This window comes from Hydra viridissima, unplaced genomic scaffold (assembly GCF_058129835.1).
Source record: "Hydra viridissima isolate aposymbiotic clone 2 unplaced genomic scaffold, HvirCarnegie_v1 scaffold_15, whole genome shotgun sequence".
NCBI classification, from domain to species: domain Eukaryota; kingdom Metazoa; phylum Cnidaria; class Hydrozoa; order Anthoathecata; family Hydridae; genus Hydra; species Hydra viridissima.
The window spans coordinates 9,757,946-9,766,658 of NW_028324314.1; the positions used below are offsets into that span (position 1 = coordinate 9,757,946).

The 8,713-nt window shown below is 30.4% G+C and overlaps 1 long non-coding RNA gene across 2 annotated transcripts; it reads left to right on the top strand.

Annotated features, from left to right (window-relative positions):
- The first annotated feature begins 1,528 nt into the window (after positions 1–1,528).
- LOC149878564 (uncharacterized) lies at positions 1,529–3,394 on the top strand. 2 transcript variants are annotated; one of them, XR_016447643.1, is made up of 3 exons: positions 1,529–2,549; positions 2,668–2,867; positions 3,022–3,394. It is a non-coding gene; the product is annotated as an uncharacterized LOC149878564 (long non-coding RNA). The 2 variants fall into 2 exon arrangements; XR_016447642.1 differs by having other exon boundaries at positions 1,529–2,867.
- Positions 3,395–8,713: the final 5,319 nt, after the last annotated feature.

Consider the following 8,713-nt stretch of genomic DNA (forward strand, 5'->3'; position numbering starts at 1 on the left):
AATCGCTAATATTCGTCATCTTGAAAAGTGATTTTTTTTTGTTTAAAAGTTATCCTTTCAAAGTATCAACAGCCTGGTTTTTATTTTTTATATAAAAGATTTCGAATAAAAGAACAAAGAACCGGTGCGTTAAGTTCATAATCAGGTGTATTGACCGCATTTTTTTTCTCTTAGCAGGTAATGAAATTCAATGGCAATTACTCTTATCGCGTCAATTTGCTTCAACTGGATTCTTAGTTTGTTAGCTTGAGTGTCTTTTAAAACTTTTGTCAAATAAGTTGAAAAATTCTTTCATTGATTATATTCTACAATTCACTTTAAAAAAAGATAAAAATTTTTTTATTATAAAAATAATTCTAAAAAACTATTGACTTTCTTTTAAAACATATAACATAAACATATACAATGATTCTTACGTCGCGAAAATAAAAATAAAAGACGTCATAAAATATGCGAAGGAATATAGATATATATATACATAATTTCTGTATACAAATCCTTAGAATCTATTCTTCAAGAAAACATAAATAAATACTTGTTATAAAAAGAGGAAAGACTAAACTTGCAATTTCCACCTGGACACTTTTAAAAAAAACTTTTTTTAAAAAAAAAATTAACCTTGAAGTTTTGAAACGCTAAGAACTAAAAATTTATGTATAAAAGTTAAAAAGTGTCCACATTCCATAGATTCCTCATCCCTTTTTTAACATATACGGAAAATTTTATAAAAATTGGATGTGTTTTAGTATTAAGGAATCCTAACCTCCAAAAGCTTCGTTTTAAAAAAACGTTCCCGCTTCAAGCTTTTTTCTTAAAAGTGGTCTTAAGATATGGATAAAATTTAAATGAAGCCATATAATCCATAGTACTTTCTATATTTGGCTGGAAAGAGGTTGAGTAACACTAATTGATTCAAAAAACCTCAAGGTGTTTGCTTAAGCATACAAAAAGATATGAGAGTAAAGTTCATGAAAATTTCGTGTTTTTTGTCAAACGTCAGATGTTTTTCGTTGAGCCGTGGAATCGCTATCTATATTAAACCAGAAAAAATTCCTTATAGTAAAAACCAGGCTGGCAATGTTTTGCGGTTAAAAACAATATCAACCGTAAAGTTAGTGAATTCAAGATGGCGAATATTAGCGATTTGTGGTATATTTTTGTACTTTCAACACCAGATTAGAGCACTTTCCGTTGATTTTGAGACCCATGTTTTTATACGATTCTTAATCAGCATAAAATTCTCTATCAGAATCAATCATAAAATTAGGGGGGGGGGGGGGAGAAAGTGGAGTAGCGCCATATATATATATATATATATATATATATATATATATATATATATATATATATATATATATATATATATATATATATATATATATATATATATATATATATATATATATATATTATATATATATATATATATATATATATATATATATAAATATAAAGTATATAAATATATATGATACACACACACACACACACACACACACACACACACACACACACACACACACACACACACACACACACACATCATAGTTTTAAACTGAGAAAACCATTTATGTTATGTGGTAACTTTGACACTTCAATCCATTTGCCAAGGCTGTCAATTAGTAATAGGTAATGTTTGTAACACATATTTTCGTTAGCTATTTCGTTAGTTTTACTAAAACTTTCCTGAAAATAATATTATTTATATCTCCTATCTACTTCCAATAAAGGATTCAGAGGAAATTGTGGGGAAAATACTGAACTGTGCCACATCATTACATTTTGGTCAAGAGTAGTAACAATATCCTATAAATTACAAATTACGTAAAAATGCCAGGCCCTATTTTTTTTAAATTATTTTATTTAATAGATATCCAAATATCCTAAATCCAAAAGTTAAAAGACCCATTCACTGACAAAATCATAAGTTTTTTAAATAGTCAAAATTTGTCAATTATAAAATTATAAAACACAGTTATAAAAATAAACTTTTTTAGAATTCTGAAATTATTTTTTCAAATTCGGCAATTATAAAACGCAATTTCGATACCAAATAATTTCAATATTTGCACTTATTTCCTTTTTTATATTGCTGATTTAAAGACAAACGTTGATGTTATTCTTTTAAAGGTACTTGGGTGAAACAACAGAAAAAATTGAAAATTTCAAGGTGAAGGTTTTTGACAAAACAGGACGTTTATTTACATTTCAAAATATTGTTTTATTTTTTTTTAAACTTTGACATAAAATTGTGAATAACATAACATTTAAAAATATTTTTTGGCGACCACACTTTCTATGTAAACTGGTAAAAGATGTGCATTTTACATTTTTATCCAAATAGATTAGAGAATTTAAAGTTTGACCTTTTGTTGACTATAAAGTTTCCAGCCATGTGCTATAAATATATATTACATATGACAAATATATATTACATAATTTTGTCTATCCATTTTCTAAGTTTTCTTCCAATTCTAATCAGATGTTAGATTATGAAGATATCACAGATCACACAGAAGATATCACAGATGCTTCATATAGAAAAGCAAGTAAGGTTTTATTCTCTTTTCTTTTTTTCTTCCTTATGATTTTTTATAACTTTGATAAAATTTCCATCTGCTATGAGCTAATATGTTCCCTTTTATCTTACTGGACTGAAAATATTAGATCTATACCTGTAACTCAGTAAAGGGAGGAAATCAGTTTCTTCAGCATTAAAACCTGACCAAGATAGCATCTATTGTACTATTCAACTTGCTGCCCTTAAAATTTACAGTTAAAACATATTTTCAAATATTAACAAACAAACTTCATGAAGAATAAAATAAGTAGAGACTAATTAACTACTTTCAAAGTGGTACCAGAAGGTAACTAATAAATCTCCACTAATTACATTCTAGTTAAATTATGTTTTATAAATTTAGTAACCTTGTCAGTTTGAATTGTTATAGTTTACTCATATCTATCATTTTGAACCAAAAGAGGAAAAAAGTTTTATTACAAAGCTCATGATCTTTTCAGATACCAGATTGGATATCCAAGATTGATCAGCAGGAATGCCTGGAAAGCAAAATAAATTAATGGAAGAAATCTGATATTTACGTCAATATAAGATTTCCAACCTAAAGAGAGGGGTGTAAACGATGAGTTCATGCTTGTATACCAAGTTTATTCCAGAAATACTCCATACTATACCAAGTAAGTTTGCTCCAAAAATACTCCATCTACATCTCGTAGTGTTATCTTTTGCGAGTGCAAAATCAGGATTTTTTTTATGTTATTAAACAATGTAGATATTTCAAATGAAACTTAAATGTCACTTTATTTGGTTCAACATAAATATCATTTTGTTCTTTGGAATTCTTTCTTTATTGAAATATAATACAAAAGAAAAGAGACTTATTGATTGCGTCAATAATTTGATTTATATTTAATGCTTACATAGTTAAAGGCGAAATTACAAATGTGTTAAAGTGCCTTTATTTATAACGGATCAAAACGTTATGCCTGTACGCTCAAGATTGGTCTCAATTATTTTAAGCTAAACTTTCCATTAATAACCCTACTATCCCAGTAATCATAGTACTATGAAGTAATATTGTTAAAACTATGAAGAACTGTAACGGTTAACAAAGAAACCCGTTTAAAATGTATAAATGCATATTTGGTTTCTGCTAGAATTATTACAAGAAATGTTTAAATGAATTAATCGTGTAAATGAATGTATTAAACAAAAATGTTTTAAAGTAAAATTTAATACTTTTATAGTAAGTCTAAAAAAGGTGGATTTGAAAGAACTAAATCCTCGCTGCAATCTCATCGAAAAAAAACATATAATGGTTTCTTTTATTGCGAATTCAGGTGTTGGGTTGACTTCTAAAAAATTTCAGATTCATAGGTGCACTGCTAAGCTTTGCATATTGGGTTTGAAAGTTTTTCATAAAATCTTTATAAAGTCTTTTTTTTTTTTTTTTTATAAAATAAGGTTCCGTGGTTTTAAGGGGCCTGAAGGAAAAGTCTGAAAGTCTTTACAAAAATAGCATGGTATCTTAAATCATGAATTAAGGTGCAAGTAAGACCCATTGGAAAATTTCAGACTTAAAGATACACTTCTAAGCCGTCCGTTTTAGACATACGGAAAAAAACCCATATATCAAAAAGTAATTTTCCTCCTTTTTTAATTATTACATTAGCAGAAATTTCTTATATCTTACATGTAACTTATAAGACTTATATTATAAGATATAAGGTATAAGACACAATTTATAGTTTGACGCAAAAACAAACACAAACATAAGATATTAAAAAAATTTATAGTTTGCTGTATACGGCAAACTAGAAGTTGTGTAAATTTAAAGCATAAGCAATTTTATTATTTCTCTACTTTAAATTAAAAAAAAAATTTTTTTAAGAGTTCTAAGTATCGAGTTCTTTTAAATGTATCTTTGGTGAAAAAATTAAAACATTATGTTACTATTTATGATGTTTAAAACTAGAATTATCTTTGTTATTTTGAACTTTTTTCCATGAGTTGCAACAGCTAAAAAATTTGCCTTTAAGTCACTTTCATGCTGAAAGGCTCTAAAAAATGTAACTACTTTGCCAGCATAATCATTAACCACATGGAGAGGAAGTATAGATTCTTTGTATTTCAGAAATCCCGGAAAGAGCTCCCAATTTGAAGGATTTATTTTAATCCATTCCATTTCAAGAATGATAAGTTTAAAATTTTCAAATAAAATCCAAATCTCTGGTCCTAAAAATTTAGACAGAGGTTTAGTATGACCATCTATCACAATCGGTGGCAGTGCTTTACCTAGTTTCAATGAATGTGGCATCTCTGGCCTAGGAGCTTTGTAAAGCTGAGGAGCAACAGCTTGTCAAACATCTTCCTGTAAGATATCATTAATGAGACATAGTATAAAAAATCTTTCATTTTTATACCAGAAATGATTCTACATTAAATTGAAGTATGTCTTAGCAGAATTAGGGCTTGTAATTATGCACGGTTTACGGCTGAAGCTATTTTTTATTTAACGCTTGACCTTCTACTTTCACAAATTCCAATTCTTACTCATGATTTGGTGTCTGCTATGGAGGCAGTTGTTGTTAAACATATGGATGAGTTGCTTTCTGTATTCTATACAACCTGGTTTGTTTAAGCTCCCCTCGGCAGGTTTTGTTCCATCTCAAGAACTACAAGCCATTGATGGTATGATTCAGTACAAAGATGGATCCCATAGGCATATGTTATTGTTTTACTTAAGAATGTACTTGTAAAACGAGTTCAATTATTTATTTTAAATATCAATAAACAATATAGTTAAACACAAAGAAGAGATTATAGATCACAGCTTGTACATGAAGTGCTCGAGTCTGTTGTGAAGTGAAGAGAAGTGAATAAGTGCAGTACAAAGATACTCCCATAACCATGATATTTATCCCTATTCCCAAGGGGAAAATAATTGTTTATATAATATTAACCAATCCAAACACGATACGTTTTACGATTTGATTAGCGCAACATATGTAACTTGAAGTTGGTTACTTATATCCCAAGCTAAAAAATACTGAGTTGAACAAAGAATTTTTAATCTCCTTCAATAAAAAAAATAGTCATCAAAGATTTTTTGGAGAAGTAATAAAGCATTATACTATCGTAATGAGAGAAGTTAGAAAAAATCATGCAAAATCTTCACCTATTTCCTCATTCAGATCAACCAATCGTTATCAGCATTAATGTAACTTATTTTCCTTCTTTCTCTTTTTTTTCTGAACCTCTTCTTTTCTCTTTCCATCTTCAATTTCCTTTCATTTTCGAAACTAACTATATCTTGCATTGAACTTTGTGCGTTGCAAGAAATTATTTGCACTCTTTATTCTCTTTAATCTCCTTGCTGCTAATAGGTGAGTAACTTTGTTTCCGCCGTTTTTCAATAAATGAAGCTAGAGATATGCGGTGATTAGAACTGTCATACCTAAAGTATCATTAAGCAACTTTATATAATAAAAGCAGCACTTCCAAACATAAGTGGTTTTGTACTTGCTTCATATACTTTTAATCCCTTTTAAATGTCATATTACGATCCGAATTCTCGTCATTTGCGGGACGTTTTACTTTACGCGTTCAATTCAAAGAAATCTGCGGCTGATCCTCATCAAATGCTCTCGGATACGTATGGTGAAGCAGCTACTAGTGAAAGAACGTGTCGTGAATGGTTACAACGCTTTAAGAACGGTGATTTCAATGTCGAAGACATACATGGTGGTGGAAGGGAAAAGGTGTTTGAAGATGACGAGCTGAAAACTTTACTCAAAGAAGATTCGTGCCAAACCCAAGAAAAGTTGGTGGAATCATTGCATATGACTCAATCAGCCTTTCCTAGCGCCTCAAATTCCCTGGAAATTGTTCAGAAACGAAGAAATTGGGTACCGTACGATTTGAAGCCGAGGGACGTTGAACGGCGTTTGATTGCTTGTGAACAGCTGTTTCAAAAGGAAGGACAAAAGGGATTTCTTTCATGCAGTATAGTGTATTAAAAGCTGCTAAAACCAAGTAAAACCATTACAGGCGAATGGTATTGAGCTCAACTGATACGTTTGAGACGGGCACTAAAAGAAAAACGGTTGTAATATGAGGAAAGGCATTACAAAGTAATTTTGCTGCATGATAATGCTCTCCCCCAAGAGGTGTAACCAATGGACACGTACTTGGAAACGCTGAAACGGAAAAGAACCACACTCGCTGTACTCTCCTGACATTGCTCTATCTGATTACCACCTTTTCTATCAATGACGCACGGCCAGACTGATCAGCATTTTGGTTCTTACAATTAATAGAAAAATTGGATTGATTCAACGATCACCTCAAAGGATGACGAGTTCTCTCAACGCGGGTTTTTTTTGCTGCTGGATAGATGGGAAAAAGTAGGGGCCAGCGATAGATAATACTTAGAATCATAAACACACCATCAACTTTTGAAAATAAAGTCTTAATTTTGAGAAAAAAATGGTGGAGGTAGAGTTATGAATCTAATATCTTTTAGGATTTTTACACCACAGTCCTTATAAGCAATATCATATAATTTATCTAACTTGTTTGTAATCTTCTCTCTAGTTGTATTTACTTTAGCACAAATGTGATGCTTAGGTTTTTCCAGTTTCTAATGCTACTAGTTCTTCTTCTGGAAAGAATTTAAAGCAATAATTTTTATCAGCAGGTACAACCCTATCCTCTAAAATCGCTTATGAATCCAAACACCTTTACTTTGCATCATCCTCATGCTACTAATGAAACCGGTTTAATACCCTTTAAAAATTCTTTAAACGCAACTGTATGTAGTCCTACTTTTTCATCCTGATATACTTACACAAATTTTTGATTTAGTAACAACATGCTTTGATCGTGAGAAAAAGAGTATTTCTCTAACATTTGACGTCTTGAGAAAGAAAAGGTTGTCCGTGGCGTTACTATTGCAATGTTCTAATTGTAGTTGGTGTACCTTACATTTGAGTATTTAAATGAAAAACAATCGTGGTAGACATCCCTTTGAAGTAAATGTATAGAGTTTTCTCGCAGCGAACATAACGTTGCAATTCCATATCTTCTCTTTACTAAAAAAACTTCCCTCTATATAAGTTTCGCGCTCAATTCATACTTTATAAAATACGTCTAAAGCGCTCAAAAAAAAGCTGTTCAAACAATATTAATAATATTCCAAGGAAACTATGTCAATATCCATTTTACGTCATTTCTTCCGCGTAATTCAATTACAATGGACGTTCTGCTATCGCAACGGGGGATATTGGAAAAGATCAGACACCCGGTGTGGAAAAGATCACACCCGGTGTGGAAAAACAGTGTGGATATTTAAACATGCCACCTTCAATCAAAGTTACAGCGTTTAACGAATTATAAAAAAATTTATATTTAGAAACAAATGTTCAAAATATATCTCCGTTTGTAAAACCACTGTTAAGATTGGTATAGCTTCTGCAGTCCTAAATTTTAATGACGGATAAATAGCTTAGACGTTGTTTCTTGGATATTATGCTAGTCAGCTCTTTGTTTCAAATAATTACTGACAAGTAAAGCCAATAGAAAGGAAAGTCCTGGAAAGTCTTAAGCAGCAGAGGAAGCATGTTCAAGCTGTGCATAAAGGTTTTATGAATACTATTAACCGTCTGGTCAATAACCAAACTTTCATCATTCGTTCAATAACTGGAAACTCAGGTACCCACCTACTGTGTAGTGAAAAAACTTTTTGGTCGGTGCGCCATATAACTTTTGATTGGTTTAAGCTTTGCACTTGAAATTTTGTATTGTGGTTACCTTTTATAAGATACAGGTTTAGAATCAACATTTTTTGAAAAAATACTTTTTGAAGCAAAATTTTATTTACCCAAAGTTTCGTTTTCAAACCTTGTTAAAAAAAAATAGATATTCAAATTTTAATTTTCTCTGACTTATCTGTTTTTTTTTTTTGTTTTTTTTTCTTTTCTTTTTTTTTTTTTTCTTTCCCAACGTTTAGATACCTATATATTATTATTGTGTCAAAATACAAAATTCAAATAATAAGAAACAAAGATTTTTGGTTTTTCACCCAAGTACCACCATAAAATTTTTTCCCTTTGTTTACTTTTCTTCCGAATCTGTCTCCAAATTAATAGCCTTCATTAAGTCTTTCCTCCGACAGCCGCCGCTAGGGACTTC